The sequence below is a fragment of the Mustela nigripes genome, chromosome 13 (assembly GCF_022355385.1).
Source record: "Mustela nigripes isolate SB6536 chromosome 13, MUSNIG.SB6536, whole genome shotgun sequence".
Taxonomy (NCBI): domain Eukaryota; kingdom Metazoa; phylum Chordata; class Mammalia; order Carnivora; family Mustelidae; genus Mustela; species Mustela nigripes.
Window position 1 is genome coordinate 53,283,107 of NC_081569.1, and position 19,454 is coordinate 53,302,560.

A 19,454-nucleotide genomic window follows, 5' to 3' on the forward strand; every position below is an offset into this window, starting at 1 on the left:
TAGCCATCAACATCGAAGCGAGACCTGCTACCAGAAAAAAGATTATGACTTGCTGCAAGTTCAGAGGATGGTTAGCAATGTAAGCAAAAAGTATTTTTAATTAAGTTACATACATAGTTATTTTAGACATAATGCTAGTGAATACTTAACAGACTACAGAGTATATATATATACATAGTTATATATATTATAAATAGTACAAATAGAATAAAGTTTAAATATAACTTTTATATGCACTGGAAAACCAAAAAAAATCATTTGACTCACTTTATTATAATATTCACCTTATGGCAATATTTGCTTTACAGTAATGGACTGAAACAGAACCCATATTTCTAAGGTAAGCCTGTTCTTCTTTCAAGTGAGTGAAATGAACTGATCTCTTCTTTTCCCTACACAAGGCTGGGCAGTAATTTCACCTGATGTTTCCTTCGGCGTCTCACCATTCCCTATAAATAGTTCAGCTATGGCAATTCCAGATCCTTGTGCCTTTTCTGGGTCCTTCATCTTCAGCTCTGCTGAGTGTCAGAATGCTTAGAAGGAGGCCCTAACATCCCACCAGTCTAGACAACTGGTCCTGGCTAGCGGGAAAAAGAAGAAGATAGAATATTCTTATTTGGTCTCATTGGTCTAAATATTTGGCTTCCATGGGTCTCAACTCCACAACTAACTCATGACACAAACTCACTGCTAATAATGCCTACCATGTATTGGATGTTATCTGTGACAGCCACTGTCAGAATAAACCGTCTACCTATGAGGCAGGAGGGAAGAGGGTAGAAAACTTGAGTAGCCATAATATTAGGCTGCTCTTCGGGGCACCTGGGTGGCTCAGTCAGTTGGACATCTGTCTTAGACTCAGGTCATGATCCCAAGGATCCTGGAATTGAGTCCCGCATCAGGCTCCCTGCTCAGTGGGAGCCTACTTCCCCCTCTGCCCTGCCTGCTGCTCTGCCTACTTGTGTGCACACACACACTCTCTCTCTCTCTGTCAAATAAATAAATAAAATCTTCAAAAAAAAAAAAAAAAGGCTGCTTCTCAGTAGTCACTGGGCCAACTTCTTGTATGGTTATTCTGCGCTACAAACTATGGTGAGGAGCTCTGTGTCTGTTTTTTAAATCTCATTTAATCCTCAGAATAAAAATATGATATGTATATGATCATTTCCATTTTACTGAGGAAAAAACCAACATTCAGAATAAGCATCTTAACCTTTCTTTACATATAGTTTTACTTATTGTGATATGTTCCTTTAAAAAAAAATATTTGAGAGAGAGATGGCGGGGGAGGATGTGCAGAGAGAGAGAGAGAGAGAGAGGGGGGAATCTCCAGCAGACTCCCTGACAAGCACTGAGCCCCATGCAGGCCTCAATCCCACAACCTTGAGATTATGACCCGGACCTAAATCGAGACTCGGACACTTAACTGACTGAGGTGCCCCAATCTTGAGATGTTCTTAACTATCGTTTGTCCCTTGCATCTGTGCCACTGCATTTGTCCACAAGGTGAGGTCCACAAAGTCCCGTTCAGATTTCTAAGCCTATCTCCCAACTGGCAGCCGGTAACCACGGTTGTCAAGTCCCCACGATTCTACCGCCCCCTACTTTTGTTTTTTCTGTCTTGTTTATAGCAGTCACAATAGTAACTGAAATTTTGATAGCACAGGAAGAAGCATGTCAGAACACTTCACGGCTCTCCTTGTGATAATATTGTGAAGGAGGGACAGTTCTTCTGCTCTAAGAGATACAGGTTCTTGGGTTTAGCTGAGGTAATGGAGATTGCCAGAGGTCAGGCATCTCGTAGGAGGCAGAAACGAGACTCGAACACAGGCCTTCTCCCTTCAAATTCCAGGCTCTTCCTGATAAACTGTGTTGCTTCACTTGGCTTCATCGAAGCTCATTAAATGCACGACTCAGAAATCTACACTCGTAGATTTCCCAGATTCAACTACAACGCAGCTCTCCCTGTGCAGGGGATCTTCCTCTGAATGTCCTCGCTGAAGGTCTTCTTCTACTGTTTTCTTCACGATGTCTACGATAGGCTCAAAGTTGACACGGAGTAACAAGTTTTGAATAAACGAAGATTTTAAAGTAAACAGGAGAAAAGGTACCATAACGGAGTGGAGTGATGTCGCGGGAACCGGGCGAGCACAGCTACGGGGGGGCTCTGCTCCCAGATGAGTATTGTGGGTGTCCGTGCTGCGCCGACCAGGGGAACAGGGGTGGGAGTCAGCCATGTCTCCCAGGCAGCTCGCGTGATAAAGGGCCCGCATGCGGCCAGCTGCAGGGAGGGGGAGCGGCACCATCCTGAGAGGCCTAGGCACTCTGGAGGCTCCAAAACTGGAGTAAGGCTTAGTTCTTAAGATTCCATGAGAACGTATGCTGGAAGAGAAGCCTGAACATACACACGTTGCTTTCATGGTCCTGTGGTACCCACAGCAGTAGGAATGTTTACCAGCAATGTGACTCTGCTTGCGTGAAAGTTCTGGACCAAACACCTTAAATTTCCTGAATCTGTTTCCTCACCTATTCAATGGGCATAATAAAATATTCCTCAGAGACCTCGTAGGTCTCTGGTAGGATGCTGCTAAGTGAGACCCTGTAGGATGCTAAATAAATATTAGCTATTATTATAATCGTGAGCTTTAGTCTTCTTGCCATGAAATGCTTGCAAATTAGAAACCTTCATAATTGAATATTGGCAATGCAATCTTCCATAATGCCATGTTTCATTTGGAAGATCTAAGGATGACAAGCCTGCCCAAAGCAGCTAATGACATGATCATGGTTGACAGCGTGTATGGGGAATGCTGCTGAGAGATGGTTCTGACACAGACGGGCCAAGAAGTCCAACAACCTGACTTGTAAGTTGCTAAGGAACTTGGGGATCTGAGAAAGGGTATGCTTCAGGATAAGCCTCCATAAACAATTCCTCAGAAGAAAGATCTCCTTATTTTATAGAATATGTGTGAGAGTTCGAGGGGAATCTACTCCCTACCCTTACTCCTGTCCCACAATTTCCCCACCATGCACAGAAAGCTGAGTGTATCGATTCCAGAGCAGTTTGCAAAGCAGATGAAAGGTCTGGCATTCTTGAATAATAAGAAGTCAAGGGCTGCATTATGAAGTGATACTTGACACTTAGCAGGTTTTTCTTTTTTTGTAAAGATGCTCTCATTTATAGGATTTGAAAAGACTCTTGATATTTCCCCATGGGTAGGTTCAGGGCTTTATATGCGGCATTCGTCAAAATGTTTACACTTACTGTGTGCAGTTTGCAGAAAGAAAAGCAAATAGGAGGCAATGCTACAGCAGAAGTGCGGAGGGCAGACCGGATTCCAAAGAGAGAATTAGAACTGAGCTGATAGGAACGCTAACAAATGGGCATCCTTTGCACGGGCTCACTGCGCAGGTGCTGCAGAGGCTGAATTTAATAGCTGCAAGGTCAAATGCATCTCTAAGGCACTCTCCTTAATGACACCTGTATCTGAGAAAACCGGATGTTAAATATTTATCTTAGGTAATGACAATAAACACTCATTAAATTTTACATTAACCGATTCCTTTTATTATAGAAATCAAACCATTTATTAGAGTCATCAAAGTGACCCCCACAAGGTCATATCAACCATTCCTTTGGCTCTGAAAAGCCTTCAGATGAATGGACAGCCAATCTCCTTCTCAAGGACCTTTAAGGGGAGGGGGGTTGTTACAGTTTTCCATTTCCCAATGCTAGAGCTAGAAAATTATTTATTTTATAGAAGCTAAATCTCCCCTACTGGGAAAGCAATCTCCTCCACATAGACATAGGAATGGGATGTGTTGTTTTTATAGAGGATGCCTTCTTCTGAGGTGCCTGCCCTGGTCATGTCAGAAAAAACACCCGAGATCGCTACTGGACCTTCCATTAAGTGGGGCGAAATTGCTCTATGAGAGTTTCGCACAGAATCACAGCAACACAGAACTTTAGAGCTAAGAAGAACCTTCATGTTATGTGGCTCCAATCCCTGATTTGTTTAAAGAGTGGGTAATCCCCTCAGCCTGACCCATCCTAACACAGGGACAGTCTTGGGCAAACCAATGCAGTTCATTGTCTTATCCCCCAATCAGTTTCAATCTATCAGCACGTCTACTTAGCTTAACCTCATAAATGCGCTTCAAATCTTATGTCTTCTCTCCAGCCAAACTGCCGCCACCTGGTTCAAGCTATTTTCTAGCTTTTGCCTATCAATAACTCCCTAATAATGTTTCTCTACTTTCATACCTGTCTCCCTAAAATCTCTTCTGTACACACCGTCAAGAATAATCTCTTCAGAGGTGCCTGGGTGGCTCAGTAGGTTAAGCCTCAGCCTTCGGCTCAGGTCATGATCTCAGGATCCTGGGATCGAGCCCCACATCGGGCTCTCTGCTCAGCAGGAAGCCTGCTTCCTCCTCTCTCTCTCTCTCTCTGTCAAATAAATAAATAAAATATTTAAAAAAAAAAAATAAGAGCTCTTGTTAGGTCTAGGTAAGATTTCAAAGCTTATAGCAAATATAATATCCTAAAAGAAAAGCAAACAGGTCCACAAATTCATTTTACATTAAGTGAAACTTCTGTAATTGCTTATACATATTTTCTAGAAATGGTCCAGTTACAGCTTTCACGGTGACTCTCTAAATCACCACCAGAAGTGGGAATAGGCTTCTGCTTCAAAAGCTAATTGTAGCAGCCAACTTTAAACTCAGTGAGAGTAATCAAATACTTTGACACTAAAGGTTTTGCTTGTGAATAATATCCTATGCACTATTAGCTTAAAGGATATTAGATCCAAAGTAACTGGGCACAGAAAAACACAGTACCCTTACCTTTTTAAAGCCACACAACACACACAACACTGGTAAGAAGTAGAGCCAGACCTAACCCCCAAAGCTCCAAGGTTTTTATGCCCTGACTTCCCTCTGCTTCAGTCTAATTAAGCCAACAAGGGGAGGATCCAAAGTGTGGTGCCCGCCCATGAGAATCTAGAGCAACATTTATCAAAGTAGGAAGGGGAAGAAGAAAGCACTGACTATATCAGAACAACTGATCCTGGATACCACCAGAAGGCTTCAACCCTAAAGTGACTCAATGAGAGTAAAGGAAATCGTGATAAAATTAACAACACATGAAAGACACTGTTAGCAGGAAAAAACAAGCCACAGGTTGGGACAGAACATTTGTAAAACACATATCTGGTTAAAAAAAAACAACCTGTGTCCAAAATATGAAAAGAAATCTTAAAACTCAACAATTAAAAAAAAAAATGCTGTTTAAAATGGATGAAAGATCTGAAGAGTCATCTCAGGAAGGTATACAGGTGGCAAAAAGCATATAAAAAGATGCTCGACATCATTTGTCACCAAAAGTTGCAAAATAAACAATAATAAGACATCACCACACACTTGTTAGGATGGCTAAGTCCAGAAAGCGGACACACCAAATGCTGGCAAGGACGCCAAGCCACAGGAACTCTCCTTCATCACTGCTGGGAATGCAAACTGGTACGGCCACTTTGGAAGACAGTTTGGCAGCTTCTTACAAAGTAAACATGGTCTTTCTATACAATCCAGTAGTCACACTTTTGGGTATTTACCCAATTGAGTTGAAACTTTGTCTCCACAAACACATGCACATGAGTATTACTTAGAGCTACGTTAGTCATCATTGCCCAATTGGAAGCAACCAAGATGTCCTTTAGTAGGAGAATGGACAAACTGTGACACATCCACTCAATGGAGTATTATTCACTGAAAAGAGAAACAAGCTACCAAGTCACAAAAAGATATGGAGGAATCGTGAGCGCATACTGCCATTCGAGAGAAGCCAGTATGAAAACACGATCTACTGTGCACTTCTAACTATATCACCTGCTAGAAAAGGCAAAACTATAGACACAGTGAGAAGATCACCGATTGTCAGGGGGTTCGGAGGGAGGAGATGAGGGATGAAGCACAGGGCATGTTTAGGGTGGTGAACCTATTCTGTATGGTACGATAATGCTGGCTCTAGGACCCTATGAGTCTGTCAAAACCCGATGAAATTCACACCACCAAAAGAGAACTTTAGTATGCACATGTTAAAAAAAATCATTTAGGAGATCAGAGATTGACAACAATGACAAGAGAATCTGATTGTATTACAACCATATGAAACGACGTCACTGAAGAGAGTGAGGAAAAGATGTTAAACGACGTAACCTGGAAATGAATGAAGTCTGTCAGACTAAAGGCAGAATGAACTACACATAGCACCTGTGCTCCAGATCATTAAGTGGGTTTCTCCACACTAAGCTGATTCATTCGCTTCAGGTATGGGTCAACAATTCTCATTCTGCTATATACGACTGGACTGAGGACTGAAGACGTAGCCCAGAGCCATTAAGTCAATGGATGGTGATGATGAAGGCAGGTTTTGCCCAGTGGGGGTGACATGTACAGATAAGCAAGGGGAGAGCCTAGGAAGATCCAAGTGGTAATGCATTTGTAGACACCAAGAAGCACTTATGTTTAACTTAACAACTAACTTAAATTATTAGATTTATATTATTTGATTTATTATATAGATAATATAATAATATATATAATCTATAATAATAATATAGATAATATATAATATAATATAGATTATGTTATTAGATTTAAATATTAATATAAACATAGATTGTTATATACAGAATATAGGCATATGAACATTTGAAGGTTAGTAAACATGCACACACACACACATATATATATATAGATTTATTTATTTTTTTTTTTTTGCTCTGTCTGTCTGTATAAAGGACCTGAAAATGAGCAAAATGCCAGTAGCAACAAGCAAACCAGCACCTACAACTTGGGTTTCTTATACCAATAAATGGCAGATTCTAGGACTAGGGCAGGGAATATACGAGATGAGTTTGGAGCACCTGCTAATGCCAGGAAATATGGGGGTACGAGGAAAAGAAATGATAGAGCCATGTCAAATGGATACAGGAGCCAACCGAAAGAGCTCCCAGTGGCCAAAGCTGGAATTACATGAGCAAGAAAATAAAGTGATATTAGATTATAATTCAAAGTATAAAATGAATATCCAGGAGTCCATACCATATTAAATAAATGAATAAATTAGTAACTGGGGAGAAAAGCCAAATCTCTCATGCAGAAGACTGCCAAATAATTTATGTAGCTATTCTATGCTCAAGGAGGTAGGATGTAACCCCCCACATACAGTGTAGGCTGTGTGTACTAGCTTCCCTTCAAAGAGAATGGTGTGGAAAGGGGGGTAGAAAACAAGCTTACTGAGGAAAGAAACTAATAAACACTCCATCAGCCAGGTAATCAAGGTCAGCACCAAGAGTCATAAATCACATTGGTAGTATGTACCCTTGATATAATGTGATGAAAATGGTACTTCATCTCTGGGATTTCCCTTCCCAAAACCCAGAACCCCAGCCCCATCATGAGAAAAACTTCAACAGAATTCTAATAGAGCATTCTACAGCATACCTGACAAGTACTCCTCAAAATTGTCAAGGTCATCAAACACAAAGTAAGTCTGAGAAACTGTCACAGCCTAGAGGAGCCAAAGGAGACATGACAACCCAATTTAACATGGTATTCTAGACGGAACCCTGGCACAGAGAGAGGACATTAGTTTAAACCCAAGACAATTTGAATAAGCTATGGAAATTAGTTAATAATAATGTGTCAATACAGTTCATTAATTGTAACACATGGACCAGACTACCTAAAATGGGAATAAGAGGGAAAGCTGTGATGGAGAGGGAAGTCGTAAGGGAAGCCTGTACTCTGCTCAATTGGTTTTGTAATTCTAAAACTCTTCCAAAAAATAAAGCTTACTGATAAAAAAAAAAAAAATCAACAACACTAATTTGTGTTCTAATGCATTATTTTTTAGCACCTTTACAAATAAAGCAACAAGATTTTGTTGGTTGCCTCAAGATCCTTCTGGTGTCCTATAAAGAGAAGGTCACGGGAGAACCTTGCTCACCAGTTTTTCTGATGTCAACAGGATTTCTAATTACAGCAAGATACCACCCCGAACAGGACATTATGAAGAATTTTGGACTGTTAAAGCAGGTAGAGATTATAAGTTGATTCTTTTTTTTTTTTTAAGATTTTATTTATTTATTTGACAGAGAGAAAGATCATAAGTAGGCAGAGGAGATGGGGAGCAGACACCCTGCTGAGCAGGAGCCCGATGCAAGGCTCAATCCCAGGACCCTGAGATCATGACCTAAGCTGAAGGCAGAAGCTTAATTCACTGAGCCACCCAGGAGCCCCTGTAAGTTGATTCTTATATGTGGATAGAGATATTGGAAATATTTCCCTCGTTACAGCTGTTTAAATTACCAGGTAAAGCCAAGTACAAACCACCAAACTCCCCGCAAATGGTCTGGGGTTCTTGGTCCTATCGTCCATGGGTTACTGCCATACTTTTGTTGCCAGTTTTACATGGAGATTCAAGTAAATAGAAGACGATATTGCCGCTTTGTTTCAATAGCACTGCTTTGAAACCACCGAAGTCAATATACATGAACAACAGAATATCATAATGTGGTCTGTAGAGAAATTGTAATCTCCCTTTCTAAAAAAGATTTTACTTATTTATTTGAGGGGGGGTAGGGACCGAGGGGAGGGAGAGAGAGAATCTGGAGCATGGAGCCCAACATGAGGCTTGATCCCAAGACCCCAAGATCATGATCTGAGCCAAAATCTAGAGTTGACATTCAACCAACTGAGCCACATAGATGCCCCTAATCTCCCTTTTTGCAGTACATTTTTATGACCAATTCCCCATCAGCAATGTTTCTCTCACCCCAACATGCACAAACACACACGTACATGCACAATCAGTTTTTTATCTCTCTCATATTCCAAGAATTACCTGTCACCTTTATCTTAAACAGAAAGGTCAACATCATTCAGAAGTTGGTATAATATTATTTTAGAAATAGAAAAAAAGTAATGGTTTACTATCATGAAACACCCATTCAATGGAATGCTATATAGCCTTTTTAAAACAAATACACTAACATGGAAAAATATCTAAATTTTAAAAAATTGCAAAGTATCACATAATTTGATTTTTATTAAGGAATGTCATACGTGGGGTGCCTGGGTGTCTCAGTGGGTTAAGCCTCTGCCTTCAGCTCGGGTCATGATCCCAGGATCCTAGGATCGAGCCCCGCATCAGGCTCCATGCTCGGCGGGGAGCCTGCTTCCCGGCACCACCCACTCCCTCTGCCTCTCTGCCTACTTGTGATCTCTGTCAAATAAATAAATAAAATCTTAAAAAAAAAAAAGAAATGTCATATGTTAACATATTCAGAGGAAACTATGGAGAAATGCACTCTAAATTGCTCTAGAGAGGTGTGGTGTGATAAAGGATTTTTTACTCTCATGTATGGATTTCTGTAGTGCTTAAACTTTTATAAACAGCAGATTAATTTCATAATTTGAACATTTTTTGATATTAAAAAATGTTTTTGTATCTCCTCTTGATTATCATGTGGCCAGATGCAATGAGGTGCTGGCAGTTCAGGGCTGAGCTGTGTCCCCTCTCCCTTAGAGGGTTGCCAGGACCCAGGCTGGGCCCATGCATGACAGAGAATGAATCTGAGAATGTCTCTGTAGCCCCACGGGTGAACTTAGGTTACATGTTACCTTCTCCTGTGCTCAATCCATACCTAACACTGTGTCATGAAAACACACTTTTCCAAGAACCATAGGACTTTCAAGCTGTGAAGAACCTTCGAGGCACCTCACTCAACCGTCTCGTCGTAGAAATGCTGGACTAAATCCTCCCTAGCAGTTATGTAGGGCCTGGTTAGACACAGAGAACACACTACCTCATGACAACCATTATATTCCTCAGAGTTTTGGGATATATCCAAAAGAAATTCTAAATGCTGCTTGAAATTATAGAATAGCCATGACATCACACAGTTACTTCATACCAAACTCGTAAAAAAGCAATGAACTCAAAACCAAGAAACATGAATCCTGTTTCTGGTTGTGCTGTTTATTAGCGGTGCAAATTTGGGAAAGTCATTTCACAACTTTGAACTCCTCTTTCCTACCAGCAAATTGTTGGGGGAAATAGGATGGTAGATAGCACCAATAAAATTCTCAAAATAAGCAAGGGCAGCAAGACTTCTGCCATCCCTTGAGTATTCGTGCCTAAGCCCAGGGCTTTCCAATTTTACTTATTATATAGAACTCCTATGTTTTGGTCTCCTATTTTATATATTAAGCCACACTTCCTTCCTCCCCACCACTTCAGCTTTCTAGTGGCTGGAGATTTAATAAAGCAATTGAAAGCAGAATGAACTGCAAGTAGATATTTTTTGTCCAACAGAAGCAATTTTTAAAATGTTTATATTGTTATATTCATGAAGAGTTTTCTTCATCCAGAGGTGCCTGGTGGCTCAGCCAGTTAAGCATGTAACTCTTGATTTTTGGCTCAGATACTGATCTCAGGGTCCTGGGATTGTACCAGTACTGCTCTGCGCTCAGTAGGGAGCCCGCTGGAGACTCCACCCCCACCCCCTCACCCTGTGCCCTCTCGCTCTCTCTCAAATAAATAAATCTTTTTTTAAAAGTGTTTTTTCACTTAGAACCACTCTTTAAAGTTAGAGAGGAATAGAAATATTTAAGAAACGTTTTGAAGGCAGTAGGCTTAAGAACCACCCAGAAAAAACACTCTGCCTGAGAAAATAAACACTTTTTTCCCTATATGAACTGGCTGATTCCAGAACTACTTTTGGGGGGAAAAAAAAGTATTTTGTCTGCTAAGAACTAACATATAACACATGCAAATGAGCTGAAAGCTTTATTGGGAAACACTGGCCTGTGTGGATACAGCTATGGGGGATCTATTTTCCTAATTTTATCCTTAAACTGTCAAGTGGTTAATACAGGGGACTTCATCAAGATCAAAAGCTTCTACACAGCAAAGGAAACAGTCAAGAAAACAAAGGCAACCCACAGAATGGGAGAAGATATTTGCAAATGACAGTACAAACAAAAGGTTGATATCTAGGATCTATAAAGAACTTCTCAAACTCAACACACACAAAACAGAAAATCATGTCAAAAAATGGGCAGAAGACATGAACAGACACTTCTCCAATGAAGACATACAAATAGCTATCAGACACATGAAAAAATGTTCATCATCACTAGCCATCAGAGAGATTCAAATTAAAACCACATTGAGATACCACCTTACACCAGTTAGAATGGCCAAAATTAGCAAGACAGGAAACAACATGTGTTGGAGGGGATGTGGAGAAAGGGGAACCCTCTTCCACTGTTGGTGGGAATGCAAGTTGGTTCAGCCACTTTGGAGAACAGTGTGGAGACTTCTCAAGAAATTAAAAATAGAGCTTCCCTATGACCCTGCAATTGCACTACTGGGTATTGACCCCAAAGATACAGATGTAGTGAAAAGAAGGGCCATCTGTACCCCAATGTTTATAGCAGCAATGGCCATAGTCGCCAAACTGTGGAAAGAACCAAGATGCCCTTCAACGGATGAATAGATAAGGAAGATGTGGTCCATATACACTATGGAGTATTATGCCTCCTTCAGAAAGGATGAATACCCAACTTTTGTAGCAACATGGACGGGACTGGAAGAGCTTATGCTGAGTGAAATAAGTCAAGCAGAGAGACTCAATTATCATATGGTTTCACTTATTTGTGGAGCATAACAAATACCATGGAGGACATGGGGAGATGGAGAGGAGAAAGGAGTTGAGGGAAATTGGAAGGGGAGGTGACCCATGAGAGACTAAGGACTCTGAAAAACAACCTGAGGGTTTTGAAGGGGCAGGGGGTGGGAGGTTGGGGGAACCAGATGGTGGGTATTAGAGAGGACACGGATTGCATGGAGCACTGGGTGTGGTGCAAAAAACAATGAATACTGTTATGCTGAAAAGAAATTAAAAAAAAAAATATATATATATATATATGGGAATGTTTTCTGGGAAGAAATGACTTTTCGTTACTCAAGTCAATATTACCAAAACACATTTGTTCAACCTTTGGGTGGATTATGGTCCCAGGTACAAGCTGTTTTGTGAAGCCAACAGAGGAGTTTTCTTTTTCAATGTGGGGTCACATGATGGACTGGAGCCTCACCTTCAGGGAAAGCAAAGAGTTTCATTCTCTGGCTCACAGACACGTAACTTCTTATTACTCTGCGGTAATAGTGCTTTGCAAATAGCAAAAGCAAAAATTGCAGCAAGTGAATGCAGAGTTTTGAATTTAAGCTTGCAACAGCAGTTCAGGATTTCTCCTCTGGCAGAGAATTTTCAGAATTTTTTAAAATAAGATTGCCAGGAGCACCTGGGTGGCTCAGGGGGTTAAGTCTCTGCCTTCGGCTCAGATCATTATCCCAGGGTCTTGGGATGGAGCCCTGCATTGGGCTCTCTGCTCAGCAGGGAGCCTGCTTCCCCCTCTCTCTGCCTGCCTCTCTGCCTACTTGTGATCTCTCTGTCAAATAAATAAATAAATAAATAAATATGTTTAAAAAAGAAAAAATAAGTAAATAAAATAAGATTGCCAGAAGCTGCCCTATTTGGAGACCCTAACATTTCTCCATTCTACTAATAATTTCTCCAAAGCCAGAGAGATCAAGAATTCCCACAACACGGGTGCCTGGGTAGCTCAGTCGGTTGAGCATCCAACTCTTAATTTCAGCTAAGATCGTGATCTCGGGGTATAGGATCGAGCCCTGCGTCAAGTTCCATGCTTAGGGGAGTCTGCTTCTCTCCCTCCACCCCTCTCTTTGTGCTTGCTCTCTCTCTCTCTCTAATAAATAAATAAATCTTTGGGTGCCTTGTGGAAGCTCAGTTGTTAAGGATCTGCCTTCGGCTCAGATCATGATCCCAAAGTCATGGGATTGACCCCGGGTTGGGCTCCCTGCTCCATGGGGAGCCTCCCTCTCCCTCTCCTACTCCCTTTGCTTGTGTTCCCACTCTTGCTGTGTCTCCCTCTCTTTCTGTCAAATAAATAAATAAAATCTTTAAAATTTAAAAAAAAAAAACTTTCCTTCTTCTTCAAGAAAAAATAAATAAATCTTAAAAAAAAAAGAATTACTACTACAGAGGAAAACTGCAAATACCCAAGACATCTTCCTGGATCACTAAGTAATCAAGCTCTCTGGAACTGGGCTGGATAATCAGAGACCAAAGCAAAAGCCTACTTCCATTCCTGGCATGGATCACCTCCCACTTTATACTTACCTTACTTCATCTGAAAAATGGAATCAAAACAGTGGGGACTGAGTATAATAATGCATGGCAAATTATTTTGAAAATATCAAGATGTGTAGATAGGAAATAATACTAAAGGGAAAGAAATGTTTTTCCACGGATAGGAACAATCTCTTTCTCTGAGACAGTGAAAAATAGGCAAGCCTGATCACAAATCACTCTGAAGATGGAAAGGGCTAGAAATTCAAAAAATTCAAAACATCGTGAAGTGAGAGCATCTGGAAAGTCAAATAAGGGGTTGAGGGAAGCACAAAATAGTGACAAAACACCCAAAATAAATGCTCTTGTATGATTCAGCAGGAGGTTCCACAAAGGAGACAGTACAAAGAGAAACACAAGGGGGGCAGGGTTTGTTAGACTGTAAAAGAGAAAATGAATAAAAGATAAAGGTTTTTATTTTGCATTTGACAGCAAAGGGCAGGTTAGGGAAACTGGGACTTTGGACGGGGGGTGGGCAAAGAGCCACCCCCATGTTTTTAAGGAACTCATAACTTTCAGAGGGCCTGTGGGAACAGATTCTCTTTACTTACACCATGACGATGCTGCAAAATACTGTAATCTTATCAAAAACAGCTCTATATATTAGCTGGTGGCTGCTTTTTGGTGGTGAGAAGATAAAAAAAAAAAAAAATCATGCTCCCTCATTCCAATTTCCCATTTCAATTATCAAAAAGAGCTTTGCTGTGGATGTTCATTTCTGTCTCAGTTTACTGGAGCAATTAAAAACAACCCACTCTGTTCAAAGCCTTATATTTACTTCTCCCCTTTAGGATCCCATGTAGCTAGATAAATTGTCCTAGATAAATTGTAGCTAGATAAATTGTCCTAGATGGCATTTTGTCCTCCTATAATATTACCTATGAGGAGGGACCTAGGGGACAGAGTTTGAACAGAACTTCTGAGCTGTGAGTTAATATCAACAAGAAATGCCCATTTCCTTTAGATTTTGAGGTTAAGTCTCAGAATGTGGCCATGAAATTTACAGTTGCTATTGCAAGGCGAACCAGAAATCTGAGGCATAAACTCAGGTACCTGGAGCAAATGTTAAAAAAATAAATAAATAAAAATCATGCAGTTCTGAAGAGAGACATCTTTGTTTCTGACTTTGAATTCTGGCAAAGGAAGGTTCTGAAAGAGGAAACTGATACAAATTGGCTTTAACTATAGTCAACAAGATCGCTGGTGATACGGTGTGCATGAAACTAGAGACCTGCTTCCCTTGAAAATGATTTGTTAAACTATTGCACATTATGGAATTTCCACCTGTGAATACGTTTTCAATCTTTAGACAATGGCTATCAACTCCTCAAACAGATACGTAAAGGCATGGAGGGCTCAGCCATGGAGCCTGAGGCATGGCCTCAGCCATGGAGGGCTGAGATCTCAGTATTAAGATATGAACACTAAATCCCAATTAAGCTGAGAAGAACAAACACGCCTCAACTCTAAAATAGGCAGAAGAATTTCCTTTATGAGTGCAACATTCATTACCTTGTATTTTTTCCCCCAATTCAGAAAAACTGAGTTTTGAGGCCATGCAACAAATTGTTAGTTTTCTAAACCTCAAACTAGAGAAACTTGCAGCCAGAGGGGCCAGGAATCAGCAAAAGCTCCCTGCAGGACCACTGAGGTAGCATATGCCGCCCTTCCTAAATGCTGAAGTAATCCACTCCCGGCAGCTCTGGGGGCAGGACCTCCTGCTCCACTGGAAAGCAAGGATCCTGTCCATCCCTTCCCAAGCTGATTCTCTGACTTCCCCTGCTGAACCATTTATTTATCATGCTAAGGAGGGACGAGGCACCTGGACTGGCCAGGTGATTCATTAGACCTAAATTCTGCTTCCAGCCCTGCCACTAATTTGCTGTGTGGCTCTGGGTAGGTCATCCTGGGACCTCAGTTTCCTCCTCTAAAGAAGTATGACTCGGGTCTAGAAATGACTTACAATCTCTTCGTGCTCAAGATCTTTTTTTTTTTTTTTTAAAGATTATATTTAAATTCTAGTTCGTTAACATACAGAGTAATATTAGTTTCAGGTGTATAATATAGTGATCCAACACTTCCGTACCTCACCCGGTGCTCATCACAAGTGTCTTCCTTCATCCCCATCATCTACTTCACCCGTCCCACCATCCACCTCTTCTCTGGTAACCATTAGTTTATTCTCTATAGTTAAGAGCTCTAGGGGTGCCTGGGTGGCTCAACTGGTTAAGCACCTGACTCTTGGTTTCAACTCAGGTTGTGATCCCAGGGTCTTGAGATCAAGCCCCTTGTTGGGCTCTGGGCACAGCACAGAGTCTGCTTAGAATGGTCTCTCCCTCTCTCCCTCTGCCCTTCCTCACTGCCCTCCCCCCCGCACCCTGTCTCCCAGCGCTCTTGCTCTCACTTTCTCTCTCAAATAAATAAATAAATCTTTTTTTTTTTTTTAAAGAGAGCTCTAATGTCTTTTTATTTTTTAAAAATCCTTTTTGGATAGAAAGCAGTGACTAGTAAGAGTTTCTGCCATCCTACAAACTCTGGGTACCTCACTGAGGAAGTAAATTTCATGATTGCAGTCCTTTCTGCATGCTTGGGTTTCTAATATCAGCCTTTTCAATGGGGATTCCACAAAAGAAGTGAGCTTTAATGACCTATGACATCCCCTCCCTGTGATAAATGAATTCCCTCCTATGCAACTAGATTGGTACTGGTTACATACAGCCCTTAGAATTGAGCAAACAGCCACTCAGATCACTTTCCGGGTTGTGCAGTTTAGATGAGAAGCCCCAGTTGAGAGAGGCTGTAAGGTATCACCTCAGAACCATTAGAGAATGATAACACTAAAAGGGCTAAATAGATCATGCTTTTCCAGTGGTTCTCAAGGTGTGGGGCCCAGACCAGCAGCAGCATCTAGAAACCTGTTTGAATGCCAAGTCTCACTCCACCTGGTCCCCTGAATCAGAAAGTCTGAGGATGGGGCTCAGCATCTGGCTCAAAACCCACTCAGGTGATACTAACACATCTTAGGATTTTCAATCCACTGTTCTAGTCCTTATACCTTCATTCTCAGTAGAGGACTACAGGAGCACAGAAATGTCTCTTACCTAAGCTCATACCCCCAGTGCCTTGATTAGAACTCAGGTGTCACGGACTGAAGTATTTTCTCCCTTCAAATTCATATGCTGAAGCCCAAACCCCCAGTGTGACTGTATTTGGAGACAGGGCCTTAAAGAGATAATTAAGTTTAAGGTCATAAGGGTAAGACCCTAATCCAACAGGACTACCGTCCTTATAAGAAGAGGAAGAGGTACCAGGAATGTGTGCACAGGAAGGGAAGGTCACGTGAGGACACAACAAGAAGAGGGCCATCTGCAAGCCAGGGAGAGAGGCCTCACAGGAACCAAACCTGTCAACACCCTGATCTTGGACTTCTGGCTTCCAGAACTGTGAGAAATAAATGGTTGCTATTTAAGCCACCCAATACATCACATCTTCTGTTTCCCCAGACGGGAATATTTTAATTTAATTAAGTGATTTTGGAATTCTGAAACAAGCCTCCAACACTTAAAGAGAGAATGGAATCTCTAGGATGGCCATTCTGTCAGCTCAAGCCCCGGGCTATGTATGTGCACAGTCAGATGCAGCCCAGAAGGTAAGTTCTCCGCGTAGTGGTCTTGCTGTGGTGATGGGGGAGCTGTGGCCCTTTATAATAAGGTTCAAAAGGGCTGCTAAGTCAGGAGAAGCTAAGGAAGACTAGTAACACAGGGTAAGTGCTGTTTGTCTTTCCAGAAGAACCAGGCAGTGATATTGGGATGGGACTCTAGGAAGGAGAGTGACCAAATGTCCTTTGGACAAGCCAAATCCAGTGAAAAGGGCCTCACACACACCTTAAGCTCAGCCTGTCCTCTTCCTTTCTCTTCTCCATCTGGCCACAAATCCTTCCTCCTCATGAGAAGCCCCATGGCTCAGGTAATGACACCTTTATCCCTCTGATCATGCTGCCTAGAACCCCTAAGTTCCCCTGTGACTTTCTTTTATTCCCTCATCTTCTATATCAGAGCCCAGTCCTGTCCATTCTGCCTCTGAGGTAACTTTCATCTTCTGTCTCTTTTCTACCTGGCTGCCACTACTTTCAATGACACTTGTATCATCTCTTAGCTGGACTAAACCTGAAGGCTTGTAACTGGACCTCTGGTCACTGGCTTAACTCTTGGAATGCCCTCTCCAAAACATGGTCATAAACCTTCCCTTCAAAACACCAATCTTAGACAAGGCTCTTCTGGGCTCATCTGTCCTTCCAGTCTGGCTCTTGGACATACCCCAGCGCCTCTACAGTCTGACCAGCAGCATGCCTCTCTAGTCCTGGATCCAGCCTGCTCCTTCAGCCCTTTGGGTCCTGGTGTGCAGAAATCCTAACACCTTCTGGAAAATGCCGTTTGTGTGTGTGTGTGTGTGTGTGTGTGAGAGAGAGAGAGAGAGAGAGAGAGAGAGAGAAATGTCATGGATGATAACGACAACCCTCATATTCCCCCTACCAATATAGAAACAGAATGTTATTTTTTAAAAACATTTACTTATTTGAGAGAGAAAGAGAGAGAGAGAGAGAGCTGGGCAGAGGGGCAGGGAGAGGAAGAGAGAATGGTGAACCAGACTCCCTGCTGAGCGTAGAGCTGGATCCCGGCACCCTGAGATTACGATCTGAGCTGAAATCAAGAGTCACCCTTTTACCAACTGAGCCACCTAGGTGCCCCAAAACAGAATATTATTACTCTTAGGAAGGAAGCCGTCTCCTCCCTCCCCCCCTCCTCCAATCGGCAGAGGTAGCAGCAATCCTTGCTTTGCACGATTTTCAGTCTCTTGTTTTCCTTCAGAGTTGTACTACCTGCGTATGTACTACCCATAAATAATATATTGTTTAGTTTTGCTTGTTTTTGCGAGAAACCAAATGTTTGTAGTTTTCAAGGACTTGCTTTCTTCACCATTCTCTTCACAACATTTACCTACATTGTTGCAGGTAACTGTAGCTAATTCATTTCACTGTTACCTATAAAGGTTACATGAAGATACAGGGCAAACACACTTTTTCTGTTCTATTGTGGATGGGCTATTTCCAGCTGCTCAGTATTATGAACATGCTTGAACATGTGAGTTTCATGCACGAATTTTGAGGTTATATCTAGAGGAACTGCTGCTCCCCAGGGTGTCTGGAAATTTAACTGTACCATGTCAACCGGCAATGCCGGGTTGTTTTCAAAAGTGGCTGTACCAATGGACAGTCATGATGTATTAACATTTTCCTATTGATAAATTCAGATATTTTTAAGATTCAGCACCTTTATTCAGAATTATAATTATAATTCTTATAGACTGTATGTCATGAGTTTTTGTTTATTTATCCACTCTGAGAATCCTGACTTTAGCTGGATGGTAAGTCCATTTAGTCTATTATAATTATTGTTACCAATTACCAAGGAAAACTTGGTAATTTTCCTCTCTTAAATAATCTTTGATTGATTTGTATTGGCCTCACATTAACTTGAGAGTGTTTCTTCTCTTGTTACTCTTTTAAAAGACTTTGCAAGATTAGAATATTCAGTTATTTGATTCTTTGTAGTTGTTGTAGATTTTGCCTACAAAATTTACCTAAACCCTGGGCTTTTGGAAGTCACTTTTTTTTTTTAAGATTGATTTATTTATTTTAGAAGGAAAGAGTGAGTGTGAGTGTGGGGAGGGGCAGAAGGAGAGAATGGTCAAGCACATTCCCCACTAAGTGTGGAGCCCAACTTGAGCTTGATCCCAAGACCAATGAGATCGTGATCTGAGCCAAAACCAAGAGTCAACGACACTTAACTGACCGAGCCACCCAGGTGCCCTGAAACTTTTTTATTTTTTTTAACATACTGACTATTTTATTTAATAGTTTTCAGAAGTGACCCATTTTCCTTTTTTTCTTCTTGAATCAATTTTGCTAATTTATACTGTGAAGAATTTGACGTGGTACCTAAGTTTTCAAAATTATTGGCCCACAGTGGTTTATAATCTCTTAAATCTCTGCGGGATCAGATTCAAAAATGATATTCCTCATACTGTTTACTCATGCCTTCTGTTCTTTTGTACGACAGCCTTTCCAGATTTTGAGAAGCCTTGTGAGTTTTTGTACTGTAACACAAACTT